The sequence below is a fragment of the Dermacentor albipictus genome, chromosome 7 (assembly GCF_038994185.2).
Source record: "Dermacentor albipictus isolate Rhodes 1998 colony chromosome 7, USDA_Dalb.pri_finalv2, whole genome shotgun sequence".
NCBI lineage: Eukaryota > Metazoa > Arthropoda > Arachnida > Ixodida > Ixodidae > Dermacentor > Dermacentor albipictus.
The window spans coordinates 116,177,171-116,195,999 of record NC_091827.1 but is presented as its reverse complement, the minus strand read 5'-3'; the positions used below and the strand labels follow the sequence as shown (position 1 = coordinate 116,195,999).

The 18,829-nt window shown below is 49.8% G+C and overlaps 1 protein-coding gene and 1 pseudogene across 1 annotated transcript in view; both read left to right on the top strand.

Moving 5' to 3' along the window:
* The window catches only part of LOC139047899 (ATP-binding cassette sub-family C member 2-like), a 179,515-nt gene that overhangs the window by 3,556 nt on the left and 157,130 nt on the right, over positions 1–18,829 (top strand). The window lies entirely within an intron of this gene.
* LOC139047452 (uncharacterized) lies at positions 15,523–16,329 on the top strand (annotated as a pseudogene).

The following is an 18,829-nucleotide window of genomic DNA, read 5'->3' as shown; positions in this document are numbered from 1 at the left end:
TCATGACGCTCGTGCTGCAACAAGCATGCGAAGAACATGTGGTGCTATTGGTAACGTTGCGTTCCCTTCACTTTTTGTTTCTTTATACAGGGGAAAACGCCTAGCTGGAAAAGTCTGCAAGAAGACGTTCACTAGGTGTACAAGTTTTCCTGGAAACCTAAACTTCACCACGAAGTTTTATAATGCATGTATTATTTTGAACGAAGGTAGGATGAAGTTCTCAGACACTGCCCAGCTAATTGAATTTAAGGCGTATAATTATATTTCCATTTGGACATTGATGCACGAAAAAAGGCGTTGGCGATTCTAGGGTTTGTCATTTATACGTCCGTGTTCACATTTTTGCCCTTAAAGGCCTGCGGTGAATTGGCTTGGGGAGCGGCGGGAGTGAGAAGGTAAGGTAAATAATTGGAGACTTAATTATCTACATAATGGGTCTGATGCTTTCGCTGGTACGCTCGAGATGAAGAAGCCTGGTCCCAGTGGCTGGAGCCTCAGGATCATCCAAGAATTCGTAGAGTGACCGCCAGAGCTCGTTGGCAGTCACAGCACTGCAGTGTCTCGCTAGCGCCCAGGTCTGTAGGGAGGTTGGTCGCCACTCCGCTGGGAGCGAAGCAAGGGCCCTTTGCCGTAGGCCAGAATGAAGCGGGTAGTCCTAGATTAGGTGTTCGAGGTCCACCCTGGTGTTGCAGGGGCTGCAGGTACCCGCGCGCGAACATTCCAGGCCGCGAGGGTCCTCCTTTCTGCGAAAATGCTGCACGAGGAAGGGAGTAAGGTGGGTGCTAGTCTGTACCTGCCGGAGAAGAACCTGCTGTCGACGAGTAACAGCCTGGGAGGGAAGGGGAGGAATGTCCATGGAATTGGATGTAGTGAAGAGATAGCTGCGTCGGTGGTGCTTGGCTTCGGCCATTGCTTCCACGGGATCGTACCACTGACAGTCTATTTCCGTGTCTTCAGGTACGTTGTTCAGTAATCGTTCGGGCGGTTTCGACAGCGCGGATAGTAGCGTGGCGTGCGCTAGTCGATGGGCCCGTTCATTTCCTGGTACACCCGTGTGCCACGGGATCCAGTGTAACTGAAAATCATGACCTTGGTCACGCAGACGACCCACGTGGAGGCGGAGTTGTTGGACCACAGCAGTGGTTGTGCGAGTGTCCTGGCAAGCTCTAAAGGCATTGTGAGAGTTCGTAAACACTTTGTAGTGGTGCTTAGCATCTCTTGGAAATTAGTTGGCAGTGTGTTCAGCATGCTTGGCAAAATCTAGGATGGCATACAGTTCTGCCGTAGAGCTCGGAACGACATGTCTGGTGAGGTGGAGTTTACTACCCCATTAGGTTGCTTCTATATTTGTCCACGCCGTAGTGAACACGGGCTCCTCCTCTGGTCCACCGATAGAAGCATCCACGTAGACTATATGGCAGCTGCCAGAGTTGTCGTTGCCCCACACACGTAGTTGTTGCGTATATTTCTTATGGCCTTTGGCGTCGGCCTGTCTTCTTCACAATTGATATTGTCCCATGCTCTTCGGCAGTGGCATGGGATCCGCAATTGGCACGTGCTCCCAAGGGCGAGATATCCGTACGCGCCGGAAGGTTAGAGATGTCATGCCCAATTTTAACCAATGTGGCCCTTCCTGCGTTTGTGGACTTGAGGCGTGTTATATGAGTATGCCCGTGCATTGAAATAAGATCAGCAATGTCACCCAAAGTGCTGGAGCTCTTGAGGGCAGGGAGTGGCGTGTACTTTGGCAATCCTGTCATTACCCTCCTTGCCTCGTTGTTGAGGCGTTCCAGAGAATGTAGCTGTGTTTGTGTGATGGGGTGAAAAGGGGCGCCATAAATACATGCGAGAATGCAGGAAAGCCTGCACAAAGTGTCTCATTTCTTTTTCTTGAACGCCCCTTGTGCGCTTGGAAATCCTGCGGAGGATTTGAGTGAACTGCTTGGTGACCTTTACTGTTTGATTGTACCACGTTATAGATATACACTGCTCGTCTAAAAACATTCCGAGTATGCGGATGACCTGCATCTTTAGAATCGGTGCCTGTCCGATCGAGACATGGACGCTGGCTTTTCCCTCGACCATTGACTTTGACCTTTTTTCACCATGGATAACGACAAACTCGGTCTTCTCCGGTGCTAGTGTAAGCCCTATCTCCCTCGTGAAGCTCTCTATGGTATTCAACGCCGTCTGCAGGGTCTCCTCTTGTTCTCCTAGGGAACCTCGCGTAGTCCACAGCGTCACATCATCTGCGTTGGTAGCGTGCTCAATGCTTGTGATTGCCTCTAGTTTTGCAGGAAGAGCTGCTAAGACGATGTTGAATAATGTTGGAGTGATTACGGCTACCTGTGGGACTCCAACCCCGTTATGATGATAGGAGCTGAAGTCGCTGCCAACATGAATTTGAAACGTTCTGTCTTTCAGGAACGCAGATATAAAGTTATGCATGTTGCCTTTGATGCCCATTTCTTGTATCACCTGCATGATAGAGCCGTGGGGAATGCTATCGAAAACGTTCCTGATGTCCACCCCAACAGCTATGCGAGGACACACAGGACGAGACGTCGAGCACGTCCTCTTTTAGGCGGATCATAATATCCCGAGTAGAAAGACCAGGGCGGAAACCGTGCTGAGTGTGAGGCAGAAGACAATTTACCTCCAACCACCATATTAACCTTGGGTTCACCATGCTCTCAAAAGTTTGCACAGACATGACGTGAGCGAAACTGGTCTTGAGTTTCGCAGGCAGTTCGGTGGTTTGCTCGGTTTCGGAATAGGCTTGAGATTAGAGTGGCGCCATTCTCGTGGGAGAGTTGCTTCTTTCCATATACGGTTAAACTCCGCCAGAAGAGTATTTTTGCATCCTTCGGTAAGGTTTTGGATGTGCGCGGCCGTGATTCCATCAACCGCTGGTGCGCAACGGGTGTTCATTCTGCGTATGGAGTCTTCGAGCTCGCTGGCCGTGAAGGGCTGGTTTAGATCATCGTGTCCGTCTTGGTCATCGTCCCTCGCATAGGTTCTACTTATGGTACTATTTCACTGGGGGAAAACCTGTTATTAGCGCAAAAGAACCCAAGAACAGAGTAGACAAAGTGCACAGCGGGATAGCTGCTGGAAGAGCGCAGTCCTTTTTCATAGCGCGTTTTGTGAGCGCTTTTCAACTGTTCATATTGCCACTAATGATTATCTTCAGAAAGGAGGGAGCAGCGCACACAAAAAATTCTCAGTTCTGCCCGAAAGGCGAAGCACCGATTGGGATAAGAAATTAGTAGATAGCTGTACGTAGTAAGAATAGCAGTTTTGTCGACGCTATAAACTTGAAAACATTCGCATACTAACTAAATTAACAATGATAGAATGTGTTAACGTGACTTAACGAGGACGTAGAAAGAAACACACACAAAGAGACGGCGCTGTCCTTTTGTGTATGCTACTTTCTACGCCCTCTTTCAGTGACGCTGACACATTCTATCATGGATTCATACCAACGAGCCCGCTCGCGTGCTTGAACTAAAATAACGAGCACCGCATTACACGTGCACAGGAAAACATGATGACATCTCGCCCAATGAGCGCGGAAACTCGCTTTCAAAATTCTGGTGTGAGGAATCGCGCAGCAGCAAGCGAATTGATTTTTGTGCATCTCTCGCTTCGAAGCAAACAAAACGCCGAGAGCACAGCGCATACGAAGCTACCATCACTACACGTACTCTGGAAATATCGCAAATCGCTTTGAAGATTGTTGTGTGCGCGCGAAACCAAGCACGCGTGTTATCGCGTGCTGTCTGCGCATGCTCTCTGCCCGGCTATCTATTATCGGGTAGCCCGTGCTGGCTTTAAAAGACCGCTCGCACGGGCCCACCCCGCGCAGTATGTAACCTGTTGGCTGCCTGCCAAGTAGCAGGAATAAACGTTCTTTCGACGCTACGTCTACGCCGCCCAGTTCTTGGATGCCAGACATGACATATTGGCGACGAGGATGGGATGACCGCCGTACGGAATTCGCAGTGTGAAGAACCTGGCCTCTGTGTAAAAGCTTCCCGCCACGAAGATTTCCCTGCGGTGAAATTCATGAAACTGGCATCACGGCAGCTGAAACTTCCAAGTGAGTCATGAGTCACATCGGCCACATTGAACCTTTCGACGAGACCACGAGTGACTGGCGCTCGTACGAGGAAAGGTTGAAAGCCTATCTTTTGGTCAACGATGTTCCAGTAGCAAAGAAGGTTCCTGCGTTCCTGAGTCTCATCGGCGCGAAGACCTACGCGCTGCTCAAGTCGCTGACGGCACCGGACGCACCGTCGTCACGAGAGTTTGACAGTCTCCTGAAACTCCTGAGCGATCACCTGGCACCGCAGTCGTCTGTCATCGCAGAGCGTGCTAAATTTTACAAGCGGTCACAGCGAAGCGGTGAGTCCATTACCGAATTTGTCGCGGAACTTCGAAGGCTGGTGCAGAGTTGCGAATTTGGAAGTTTCTTGGATGAAGCGCTCCGGGACTGTTTCGTTTGCGGCCTGCTCCGCGAGGACATTCAGCGTGTGTTGTTCACGGAAGACAAAAAGCTAACCTTCCAAAAGGCCGTAGATAGAGCTCTTGCCATGGAAACTGCAACGATTAGCGCGGCGTTCACGCATAACAGCGCATCCCCGGCGTACGAAGTGAATAAGGTTCGAGGCGAAAAGCAGTCTGTGATGTCGGCAAGCTGCTTCCGTTGCGGGTCACCCAATCACTCTAGCGAAGCATGCCCTCATATCGGCGATACATGTTACAATTGTAACCGAAAAGGGCATATTCAACGCGCCTGCAGGAAAGGAAAGAAAGCTAGGGAGGCAAAGCTCCGGAAACGTGTGAAGATGCTCACGTCCGTCCGAAACGAGTCGTCTGTCTCACTTAAATCATTCAACGCAGACCCATTTACTGTACCCGTGAACGTTGACGGTGTCCTACTGACGATGGAGCTTGACACCGGCGCAGCCGTATCCGTCATATCATGGCGCGAATTCCAGAGGTTGTTTCCACGTAAGCGACTTCAGCCAGCATCGTTAAAGCTGGGCACGTATACTGGGGCCATAGTAAAACCGAAGGGTCTGGCGAAAGTCGTCGTGCGCCACAACGACCAGTGCGTGGAGCTTCCCCTGTACGTCGTGGACTCTACAGGACCGGCACTCCTCGGTAGAGAATGGTTGCAAGATATTCGTTTGGATTGGAAGAACCTAGTTTTTTTTAATCACCTTGGTCTCTCTCGAGAAATATCAAAGCACTGGCAAGAAAAGCTGGAAGCCATGCTAGAAAGCCATTCCGAACTTTTCAAGGATGAGCTAGGTACCATCACGGAAGAGCAGGCCGAGCTTGTCCTTCGCGAAGGGTCACAGCCGAAGTTTGTAAAGGCAAGAAGCGTTCCCTTTGCTCTGCAACGTGCAGTAGAAGCGGAACTTGTGAAAATGGAGAAGCTTGGCATCATAACGCCTGTTGCTACAAGCGAATACGCAACGCCCTTGGTACCGGTAGTGAAGAGGGATGGAAGCCTCCGACTGTGTGGCGATTATAAAACCACCGTCAATCCCTGTCTAGAAGTAGACCGCTACCCGCTACCTCGGATAGATGACCTTCTCGCAGCGCTTGCAGGAGGGGAGGAATTTTCGAAGATAGACCTGAGTAGGGCCTACCAGCAGGTAGTTATGGCGGAAGGCTCCCGGAAACTACTGACGATAAACACGCATAAGGGCTTGTATACTATGAACCGTCTGGCTTTCGGCATTTCGTCCGCCCCAAGCATATTTCAAAGAATTATGGACAACATACTGAAAGGGTTGGAAGGAGTCAGTTGCTACCTTGACGACATCCTGGTCACAGGCAAGACCAAGCGAGAGCACTTCCGTAACTTGGAAGCCGTCTTGTCAAGATTGCAGGAACGCGGTGTGCGCATCCGGCGCGATAAGTGCTCGTTCTTTCAACGAGAGCTCCGTTATCTGGGCCACGTCATCAACGCCGAGGGTGTTTGCGCATCGCCTGAAAAGGTACTGGCACTACTAAATGCGCCTGCTCCAAAAGACAAGCAGCAACTGCAGTCATTCCTTGGGATGGTCAATTATTACGGCAAGTTTGTTCAGCGTCTCTCGACTTTGGCACAGCCGTTGTACAGGCTGCTAAAGCAAACAACGGAGTGGACGTGGGATGCGTCATGCCAGCTTGCTTTCACGGAGATAAAAGCAGCTATGGCTTCCCCTCCAGTTCTTGCCCATTATGATCCGAAGCGACCGCTTCAACTTGCCTGCGACGCATCTCAGTACGGTATAGGCGCAGTTCTTTCGCAGAAAATGATAAATGGATCAGTTCGACCGGTTGCCTACGCATCCCGCACCTTGTCAAGTGCCGAAAAGAACTATAGTCAGATCGAGAAAGAAGCCCTTGCCCTCGTATTCGGCGTAAAGAAGTTTCACTTCTACGTCTACGGTAGGTTCTTCACGCTTGTGACTGACCATAAACCACTGCAAACAATTCTCGGCCCGAAAACAGGCATTCCCGCGATGGCAGCTGCCCGCATGCAGCGTTGGGCGCTGACGCTGTCAGCCTACAACTATGCTCTTGAATTCAAGAAATCTTCCGATAATGCGGAAGCAGACTGTTTATCGCGCTTGCCGCTCGACAGCAGCGAAAAGCAATCAGAAGAAGAAAGCGAAATTTTTTATTCGCTTCGTTTGGAAACGCTGCCTGTCACAGGCCAAGACATCGCTCGTGAAACGAGGCGTGATCCATTACTAAGCAAGGTACTGAACTTCACAAGTGCTGGCTGGCCGTCGCATGTCGCTGAGAAGGAGTTGAAACATTTCTTCGACAAGCGTTTGGAGCTCACAGTTCATCAAGGGTGTTTAATGTACGGCATGAGAGTAGTTGTGCCTTCAAAACACCGAGCCTTCTTGCTTGAGGAACTTCATCAGGGTCATCCCGGTATCGTAAGATGCAAAGAACTCGCGAGGAGCTACGTCTGGTGGCCTGGTATCGACGCGGACCTAGAGCAACACGTGAAGAAATGTGAAGAGTGTCAACAGCAACGGAACGAACCAGCACCGGCTCCGCTTCATCCATGGTCATGGCCGACTTCGCCGTGGCAAAGAGTTCACTTGGATTTTGCTGGACCCATGAAAGACAAAATGTTCCTTGTTGCTGTGGACGCACACTCAAAATGGCCGGAAGTTTATGTCATGCAGAGGACTACGGCGTACCACACAATTCAGTGTCTCCAAGACCTGTTCTCGCGTTTTGGCGTACCCGAGACCATCGTGACCGACAACGGACCACAGTTCGTTTCCGAAGAATTCAAGAGCTTCGTCAAAGGCTTCGGTGGTCGTCATATCGTGAGTGCAGCGTACCATCCAAGCACGAATGGCCTTGCGGAGAGATTTGTACAGACAATGAAATCTGCGTTGCGGAAAGGACGACCCCAAGACTCCTTGCAGGCAACCTTACAGACGTTCCTGGTGACGTACCGCAACACGCCGCATGCGACTACAAGAGAAACTCCAGCAAACCTTTTCATAGGTAGACGACTGCGCACGAGACTCGACGCAGTCAAGCCTTCTGTCGGGGGAAGAGTGGCTCAGCAACAGCTCTCCGATATGGTGCGACGCAAGGCACGTGAGCGACTTTTCAACATCAATGATGAGGTCCTCGTGAGGAATTACAGAGGTCCTGAGAAATGGGTCCCTGGCACTATCATTCAGCAGTCTGGCCCCGTTTCATACAAGGTTCGCGTTAGAACGAATCATGGGGTGCTCATTTGGCGTCGTCATCAAGACCAGCTACTGCTCAGCATCGACAGCCCAAAGCAGAGCATCACGGAAGATTTTATTCCAGATTTCAGAGATCCTGAGAGCGCCAACGAGCCATTTCCAGCTGCGGCCCCTGCGGCAACGACCGACCCTCCAGGGGAGCGACGCTATCCACAGAGGGACCGGCGACCTCCTGACAGATATCAGCCATAGCATTAGTTGCATTGTATAATGTGGCAAAAGGACTTTGTGCTCATTAGGAGGAAGGAGATGTTGTGTGCGCGCGAAACCAAGCACGCGTGTTATCGCGTGCTGTCTGCGCATGCTCTCTGCCCGGCTATCTATTATCGGGTAGCCCGTGCTGGCTTTAAAAGACCGCTCGCACGGGCCCACCCCGCGCAGTATGTAACCTGTTGGCTGCCTGCCAAGTAGCAGGAATAAACGTTCTTTCGACGCTACGTCTACGCCGCCCAGTTCTTGGATGCCAGACATGACAAAGATGATGCCCGCACGGGCGCGCACTTTGGCCACACCGCAGATCACTTTCGAGACTCACGAGCGCCGGCAACGCGTCCTCACGGCGTCCGCCACAGGCGCCTGCTACGGCGTCCGCGTTTCACGTGGCCAACGCTGTAGTAGACACCGAGGTTGTCTTCACTACGCATCGAGGCAACCGTCTCTACATCGAGGCACCCTATATTCCGTTTCAGACATCAGGTGCAACGCTCTGTTAGCTACGCAAGAAGTGCGGGGACGAAAATGTATAACTACGCGCGTTCCCTCCATGCAATGCCTCGCTGCACGCTAAAGGCGTATGCTCACGCGAGCGTGCACGTGAGGCTGCCGCATGGGCCTTCCAATAAAAAACCCGAAAACAAACGCAATTAAAAAACGATCGAGAACACCACATTGGATAACCATAAACAACAGTTTGTTTGTTTCGAAGTATTAAAGCGTTTTTCATTCAATACTGAGCCTCTATAACGAACAGTTTCACACAATGACGATCAACAACATCAAACTATTTCTAAGTGGGCACGTAGTTAATGCAAAAAGTGTCTCTAGGCTCCACAGCGTTGCGCCTGATGTCTCAAACGGAGTATAGCAGCCGCCGGAGAAGAACGCCCCTCCTTCCTCGCCTGACCCCACTGCTTCGCGCGCGACAGGAGAAGGTACGCATCCCGGCCGTGTTCCTCGCTCGCCCACGTGAGAATGAACCACGTTCGCCGGCTCACCCTCACACGATTTCACTTATACGAAACCTAACGACGACGGCGATGACAGAAATGCGCCTGGAGTGTCCATATGATTGCCATCGCAATAAGAAACACAACCCAAAGAAGAAAGTACGCGACACAAATGCTACAACGCGCTCTTCATCACTGAGCTGTCCAACGTTTTGCAGCCTTAACCTGCCCTCTCCCCCACCCCCTCCCGGTGCTTCCACTAACGCAGGGGAAGCTGGCGTTCGTGCCACAGAGTGCCTGCATCTACAACATGACGGTAAGGGACAACATCCTGTTTGGGAAACCACTCGATTACGGTCCCTACATGCGAGTGATGAATGCCTGTGGTCTGCTCAACGACATGGCTCGCCTGCCGGCTGGGGACCTCACCGAAGTCGGAGAAAAGGTGCGAGGAAACATTTTACGCAGAAACTGCTCATTATGTGCAAAACTGCAGACGTGCTCACGCACTAACGTGCATGCAAACATTAAAGACGTTCATGCATTCACACACACACATGCACATGCAGAAAAAAGACGCTTGCAAACACACCTGCTGACGAGCATAAACGCGCACATGCGTACACACGCGCACATGCATGCATGTCAGTCATGCGCACGCAGGCGCGGATGCACTCATAGATGCACGGAAATGTACCACACGCTACATACACGTACTCAGGTAGGCGCAAGTAGATTCACTCACGGAAACACACACACGCACAACGAAATTCATGCACAAAAACGCAAGCAAGTGCGCAAGCAAAGAGAAAGAGGCAAATGCAAGTACTCCCATGGACACACGTGCGCGCACAGAAATGCCACGTTCGAAAGCTCAAGATGCGCAACGCAAACATTTTAACTCTATCCGCCTCCTACCTCTCCTCTCGAATACCTGCTTGCGAACATATTCGATAGTGCTTTCAATTTGGCAGGAGCACACAAAATTTGGGAGGACTGCTTCTACGTGAACTTTATGACACGTCCTACAATAAACCGCTTTACTGTGTAAAATTGTGCCCCTTCAAGTCAATGTGTAGTGTAGAACAATTTGCTCCTGTCTGAAGGCGTCACCACTCCTACCCGACCAAATTACTGGTCTACAGAAGAAGAAAGTTTTGTGACTAAATGCTTTAACTGCCTACGTTATCACACGAGGATGGTCTCTCGGCGCTTACTGGAAGTTGTTGAAGGTCTGCCATATTTTGAAATATTTTAATTATTGGTACCCACTTACCAACGTAGGTTCAGTGCTGTGAATGTCAACGGATGGCCGTCCAAATTTATAGTCAGTCAACTAATCAATGAATTGTTTAGTTAACGCCCGCAAGAACGAGCTTAGGTCCTGAGGGTTGGCGCATGCGTAATATCAAGCAGATCAAAAATGCAAATACACGTACAGGAAAGAAAATTAAACAAAAAAGGTCAGTTATGAATAATAATAATAATAATAATAATAATAATAATAACATACGCTTTTATATGTACAAGAAAATAAAGACCGTAGGGAAAACGAACCTATGGATATGAAGAAAGATTATACGTTTCAAACGTAGAATTGCAAGGCTCAGAGAACTTAGAAACAAAAGAACTTCTTTCTTGAAGTCTACAAGAGCAATTAGCGAACTTTCTCACGCGTTGAAGATAGCAGTGAAAACGGCTAAACAAAAGTACTTAGATGAAACCTTTATAACTTCATTAAAAATCCAAGTCCAAGTTTCGTGCTTTGATGGCCTCGCCGGAGCAGCCCGTGCTCCCTAACGATGTACCACTGCCTGATGACATGGACCCACACATTCCAGACAACCAGGCTGCCTCGCTTGCGCCACTGACTTTAACGAAAAATTCGGCCGCCGCTGTTACACCTTTTGGGTGCTGCTGCTGCCGGACACCAACCCCTTCGCCCCACTCATTGACCTAGAGGAACAGCATGGCATTGAAGGCAAGTCTGCGAATACTTTTTGCCAAGCTCGCGTCATTTCCTCCGCACCGAATGGAGAAAAAGGTCTGCGAGGCTCACTCACGCTGACGCCCGAACGAAAGTACATGAGTATACCCAGGGATTACTCTTTTGCGAGAGCCGCACGTCACATGCCTCCTGCTCCAGTTAGTCGCCAGGACGAAGAGGACAACTGGGTACTTGTTCGTTCTCGACGGATAAAGCAGAACCGTACGACGGACGCGGCGACGCCGAGCTCAGGTGGCCCGCGTACACATGAACCCAACATCATCCTTCGACCTAAGCAGCCGTTCCGCATTATGGATGAGCAGTTCATACGGTTAGACAAAGTCATAACGCGCCACACTCCGGCTCCTGTCGGTTTCTCTAAGGAAGACCAAATACCGGAGTTCTCGGTTCACTACTTAAACCAGAGCAATCAGCTGTCGACGCGGCCGCACCCGAGGTGCTCAACGCACTTCTCGCAGTAGCGTCCCTGCCAATCCATGGACAGGGTGTGGCCTTTCAAATATACGAAGCCATTGGTCTCCATCTAATCAGAGGCATTATTAGAAATGCTTGGGACATGACTTCTGAGGAACTAATGAACTCCTTGGATTGCCGCAAGTGAAAAATCCTGCAAACACGCCCACCTGGGGACAAAGGTACTGCCATGGTCACATTTGAACGTAACAACCTACCCCACAAGGTCAGGCTTCGGTCCTTTACTATCCGTGTCTTTCCGTAGCGTGCACGAGTGGCCATTTGTGACATATGTCACAAGATCGGGCACCATAAGGAGCAATGCCCCAACACACTGGCATTGAGGCTCTACATGTGGTCTGTGGCAACACGAAACGGGAACACAGTGCCCGAACGCAGCACTGAAGTGACGTAGCTGTGGTGGTTCTCACTTGGCCACAGCCACAAACTGTCCAAAAAGACGACAAGTCAACAACAAAATTGAACAAAAACGCAAGCCGGCTGCCCAAAGGCCACGTAGGAAATGCCAGACAGAGGGGCGTCAGCACCGCTGTCCCGAGAGCGGAACAGAACTAAATTCATCTAGACCTCTAGAGATCTAAAGGCAACGCGCCAGAATTTCTACACCGGGCCACCGTTACCCCCCGCTGCACAGTCAGAAGCTAGCGGAAAAGCCGCCTTCGCGGCTGTAGTTAGACAAGCAAACGCACACCTAAGAATCAGCTCCAGTAATAGTACAGCGCTTCCCTCAACCTCAACACTCTCGCCCTCTGCGCTACAGCCTGCCTCAGATGGAGTGGCGCAGCATACGCGCAGGGACCCAGCTCAGTTAACGGTGCTTACACCTCCCAGCGATAATCAATATCTTCCCGCTCCAACGACACTTCACGATCTCGAGTGGCGTCTTGAGAATCGTATGGCGCAAATAGAGAAGTCCATCCGTCAAAGCGTCAAGCAGTTTATTAACAGGGCCATAGAAACATGCGTCCACACCATCATGGAGCATGTTATGCTTTCCGGCAATCTCCATTTTGGTACAACCTCTCCGACACCCACAGGAGCACCAGCAATGCGTAAGCGTTGGGTACCAGCAAGCTTCATTGCTGCTGAAACAACACAGCCTCACCACGTCTAGCTCTTCAAAATCATCACCATGGGCAACTGTCCTGCAGTGCAATTGTCGTTGTCTTCGTAACAAGAGGGCTCACATGATCACCCGGTTCTCCAGGAAGCGAGACAACACCAGTCCCTTGGTCATTGCCTTTCAAGAAGTCAATGGCCCTGTGCTGAGCATAATCGGCTATGACGACTACGCCCCACCTGTAAAAGTCACTGAACCCACGAAGACAGCATTGTACGTGCGACGGGGAATTACACACGTGCAATTAGACACGCAACCGTGGTGCAGCGCTACTCTTAGCGATGTCAATTGCCGGGTAGAAGTCTCATCACAGCGTAGAATGCTTATCTTTTGCGTCAACGTGGTTCCTGAGAACACAAGGAATAAGGCCACTAGGTCACTCGTTGATCTCAGCTTCATCTCCCAGTTTAAGAAGATTTATCCGCAAGACACCATATTGTTGTGCGGCGATTTTAACCCTCAGCACATTGCCTGGGGATACAAAAAAATGCAGCCCGCGTGGTCGGCGCATCATGCAAGATACCTCGGAGTACGGGCTTACACTCCTCAACATGCCTCAAGCACACACGAGGCTGGGACAGGCAGTTCACCAAGCAGACACATCACCAGATCTTACCTGGAGTACTCGTCCGCAGCTTTTTCGATGGGAGGTGCTGGACGATTGCATGGGGAGCAACCACTTTCCGATCCTCATACGCTTTCCCACAGGCCATGCCAATCCGAAGATAAAGCCAGGCGCCACTACACGGCTAAGCCACATAACACACTGGGACAAATACCGCGAGTTACTGCAGCAGCAGTCTCCAGCCAAGAACATTGCCCATCTGGTATCACAGCTATGCGCAGCGAAGCGAAGAGTCACCAAACATTTACGGGTTCCCTCTGACCACCCAGAGGCTTATAGGCATCTGCTCACCTTATTGAATAGAAGGCACCGGATTCTCGCCCAGTACAGGCGGTCTGGTCGCGCTGCTCACCAAAAAGCACGGTTGCGCAAAATGCAGTGTTTGATCGTAGAATATACGACTATGCTCGCGTCAGACCACTGGATAGGAATTTGCGAATCCATCAATGGACAGAATCATACGTCCAAGGTTTGTGCCATCATGCGCTGTCTTCTCGGCCAGCGCAAGACCAACAACGGCGCGGCTCGTGTGGCCCTCCACGAAGGCATCAGCGCTCAGGAACTTGCCGAACAGGACGCAGAAGTGTCTTTAATGCAGACATCTCGCCCCACAGACACCACATACCAGGACGCACATTCTGAAGATAGTGAACCACTTAACAGCGCCTTCACCATGGTCGAGCTGGAGCACGCCTTGCAGCGTGCTAACGTTCGTAGTGCTCCAGGGGTTGATGATGTCGGCATGGCTCATCTACGCAATTTGCCCCTTGAGCACAAGCACACTCTTCTCGAAGAATTTAAACGAGTCTGGATTACCGGGATACTGCCCTCCACTTGGAAGTTTTCGGTGGTCAAGCCCATTCAGAAGCCTGGCAAACCGCCAGATACCTTATCCAACCTCTGTCCGATCTCTTTGACCTGTTGTGTCTGTAAAGTGATGGAGAGCATGGTCAACATGCGCTTGATGTGATACCTCGATGATCGCGACCTATTGGCTCCCACACTATGAATTTCGCCGTCGGCTATCAACACAGGGTGTGCAAGCCCGCCTCAAACAAGACGTCCTCGACTCTAATCCGGTGCACCCACGAGCCTTTGTCGCAGTGGATATAGGCAAGGCATTTGATGCCACCCCACATAATACCATCATGATCAAAACACGTGCCCTTGGCATCAGAGGGAAGATGTACAACTTCATAGTGGGTTTCCTTGAAGAGTGAAGCTACCAAGTCGAAGTTAGTCACTACGCTAGTGCCATACGAACTAACTACGTAGGCGTCCCCCAGGGCTCGGTTATTTCATTGACCCTGTTTAATATAGCTATGTACCAGCTACCAAAGCGCCTTGCTGACGTACCGGGCCTGAAACACGTGGTGTACGCCGATGACGTCACCGTGTGGACGCATCAAGGGTGCAACGGGGAGCAGGAGGACATCTTACAACGAGCTCTCGACATTATTCACACCTATGCCATGGAAACGGGTTTACACACTGCCCCAGACAAAACAGTTTGTCGTCATTCATAGTGGCAGGTCTACCTTTAGGAAGCAGGAAGAAAAGCAATCTTTTAAACTGTACATTGGTGACCAACACATCACACGGAAATCTACTATTCGAATACTCGGTATGCACCTAGACGAGAACTGCACAGTGAACACTTGGTTCTAACGCGTTACGAAGACCAGCAAACAAATCCTGCACGCTTTACCCAGAATCTCTACCCGCACCTGTGGAGTAAGGGAACGTAAAATGCGGCAGTTCGCTCAAGCTTTTCTTGTCTCCCGTATCATGTACGGGCTGCCGTAGCATCCAGTCAACCGCACACAGATGCGCGCGCTCGACCGGTTACTAAACGAAGCTAAACGCATTGTAACTGGACTCCCAGGGTAGACAAGCCTCAAGCGCTCAAAAGTTGTAGCCAACTCAACAACCTGTCCGAGCTCGTAGACATGCGCATCTATACACAAGAGACGAGGTTTCGTGACACGAATGCCATGCGACACACACTCATGCTCCTCGGCTATGACGTCCACACAATGCCCATTTGGCCGAACAACACGCCGCCGTGGGGAATCATGGCTGTCACCGATGGCAGGCCACTTCCTCTCAATATGGACCCTACTCAGCAAATGCGGTGCCTTGCATATGACAAGAGGCATGCTAAAGCTACGAGTTCACTCCCCTGCACTGAAAGCATCGTATATACGGTCGCTGTACTGCCTGCAAACGACGCTAGTAACACCTGTTATGCCATGGCGTGGTACGACCCGATAAATGAAAATCAGACCCGCCGCCATCATATATGAGCAGAAGCAATGTCCAGCACACGCGCTGAGCTAATGGCCGTCCTAGATTATTTGGAGTGGGCCCTCGCAACTACGTCTCAAACTGACCCTCTTCACCATCATGTGTACACAGACTCCCAGGCTGCCCGTCGGGCATGTGCTAATGTTATTTACACAGATCCCGTACTGCAGAAGATCCGGCACCAGGCACGCCTGCTCCGCGAATGCAGTCGCGATGTTACTATTCACTCGGTCCCTGCGCACTGCGGTATCCCCGGAAACGAGAAGGCTCATAGACTGGCGCACGCTCATCTCTCTTCCGCGCTAGTCAGAGCCTCCGATACTCCTTATCGTCTCCTAGCTACCACAACTGAGGTAGCAGACCCGATGGCAGACAAGCATGCGACGAAACAACGACGCGCCGCCTACCTCACAGCAGTGGGCAATCCACTCTCTATACCTTCGCTTCCATCGAAGGTATTCACCCGGCGAAAGTCAGTCTTGTTTCGGAGAATTCAGACAAGCACCCTCCTTACTCCTCACTTGTTGAACCGTTTCCACAGGAGTGGCACACCACCACCCGTACGTGGGTTCAGTTCCATGTGCACATGTCGTGCTGATCTCAGCCACCTGTGTTGGGAGTGCCCCCTCTACATCCCACCAAGGCTTCGTGCCCTGGCCACCATACAGCGGGAACCCTGGCCTTCTTCTCTCCGGACTTGGGCTCGCCCGGATACCACGTCTCCGGACCATGCCATCGAGCTCTGGTGAGCACTGCTGTTGTTCCTCCAGGACCCGGCGGCACCACCCATCGGCGATCGGCTCTGCGACAGCCACAAGCGTCATGCGGCCCCCACTTAGCTGCCTCCAGGACGTTCGCTAATAAAACGGAGGCAGCCTTACTCATCCCCTTTCGCAATAACACCCCTCCCTATTGCACTGCAGCGTCTTCGGCGTGGTTTCATCCATTCATTCCTAATAAATTTTGGTACTATTTCAAATCTAGGGTTCCGAAGAAGAGCAACTTATTGCCAACAGAAACCTTAACTAAGGCTACCCAATTTAATCAATTTTTCCAATCAGTTTTCACAGTGACATTAACACTATCCCAGACATGGTCGCACAGACAAGTAACATAGGTGAGGTACCGTGTGGCGTAATTATAACGGAAGCGCGAATTCTTTATTTATTACTTAATCTTGATATAAAAACATCCAGCGGCCCAGATATCATTCCAAATACTTTTCTCAGAAGGTATGCTGAATGTGTTTACAAATACTTATTGCGAATTTTTTCAAAATCTTAGGTTCCTCAAGTATGGAAAATAGCTAAAATTATTCCGACATATAAATAAGGTTGTGCTACAAATCCTTCAGACTTCCATCCTATTTCACTAGCTTGTACAGCGGGGAAAATGTTTGAGCATATTATAATAAAACACATCGTAACTTTTGTTGAAAGTCATTCTCTAATTAACTGTAACGAACATGGATATAGACGTGGTTTGTCTACAACAACTCAATTAATAGAGACAATTCATAACCTAGCATTAGGGATCGATAAGCGAGGACAGGTAGACATAACTTTTCTAGACCTATCAAAAGCTTTTGACCGTGTATCGCATCCAAAACTAATCCATAAGCTGCAAGAAATTCTGGAACAAGGTATTATTACAAAAATGGGTAAAAGCATATTGTCACGACGTCAATAATTTGTTCATTTTGAAGTGCAATCCTCAGACTACGTTGAAGTCCTATCCGGTGTGCCTCAGCGCACAGTTTTAGCTCCCGTTCTCCTCCTTCTTTTTATCAACGACATAGCAAATGGCATTGACGCAATGGTACGTACGCATGCTCGTAGACGACTGCATTATTTATAAAGCAATACAGACCAAGGATGGTCAGGTTGTTTTGAATGACTCACTTAAAAAGATAGAAAAATGGTGTCAGCAATGGCAGATGATGCTAAATGCAGAAAACACTGTCTGCATGACAGTAACGAGAAAGAAAGCACCACTAACCTGTCCATACCAAATTTAGCAAAGAGAACTACAAAGGGTTGAAGAATACAAGAATTTAGGTATCATTATTTCTTCCGATCTAAAATGCAACAAACACGTGTCATTCATGTCAACAAAATCACTCTCAGCGCTTTTTTCCGTCAGACGTCAGATACGTTTCACCCAATACCAAACTACTCGCGTACACGGCACTCATTCGCTCCATTATGGAATACGGCGCCAAATGCTGGTTCCCATACACTAAATGTGCCTTAGCAAAGTTAGAAAACGTACAAAGAAAAGCAGCCAGATTCATTTCTAATAAAAAACTCTCGTCATGATTTCCCAACTGAACTGCTACGCTTAGCCGGACTCCCAACAATTAGCGATCATGCTGGATATCTCCAACTAAATTTCCTGTTTATTCTCCAGAGCAATGCTGTAGAAATCGACAAAAAAGTTTTTAGTACACTCTAACGCGAGAATTTCAAGAACGAAACACAGTAAACAATTATCTGAGTGTAGGTATCCCAATGAAACCTTCAGGTATTCATACTTCCCGGAAGCTATCAGAGTTTGGAATCAGTTACCACGAGAGGTTGTCGATTGTACAACCCTCGATTCTTTTTTGTCTAAGCTGTATGACCATATAAATAAAATAAATAAATATAATACAGCCCAGCAACAACCTTATAATCTACGTACGTGCGTAAAGCTATTCCAAACTTTTTGAAGTCTGCAATCATCCCTCCGCGATTAGTCAAAAACATTTTGGGCCACCCCCTCCCCCCCCCCTTCACTTGTAAGTCACGCAAGGTCACGGAAATCGCGATAGCTCCTCATCTCATATGACGTGTACACTATGATTGTGCATGATTGGACTGAACAAAAGAAAAATATTTATTTCTGATTCGACGCCTTTTCGCCATTAGCCCTCGGCTATTGGTCAAAAGTTGCGCCCACTTCACGTGCCTGTCACGCGGCGTCACATAACCGCGAAAATTCACAGCGTCAAAGTGATGCACATACGTTAAATACGCAATATTATGCCGAACAAAACTGAATTTTCCTCGGAATAGTCTGAGGCTGCGCAGTTCCGAAAGGAATAAAAGATGGTTGCCGCTGATCACTCAGGCAGTGGCGACTCGCACCTGCCGGAGAGCCTGGGCTTATTTGCGTACAATAAAGCTTTTTCCGGGGTCATGTAACGTTTTCGAGCACATTCGGCACGTTTACGACCTCGCCCGGCCAATTTTTCTTTATTGACGATTCGTTTGAGTGGCGCCTTCCGCTGAAAGCCGCTGCGATGTTCGACCAGCCACTGCAAGCTAAGTAAAGGAAAACGGAGCAATCGCAAACTCC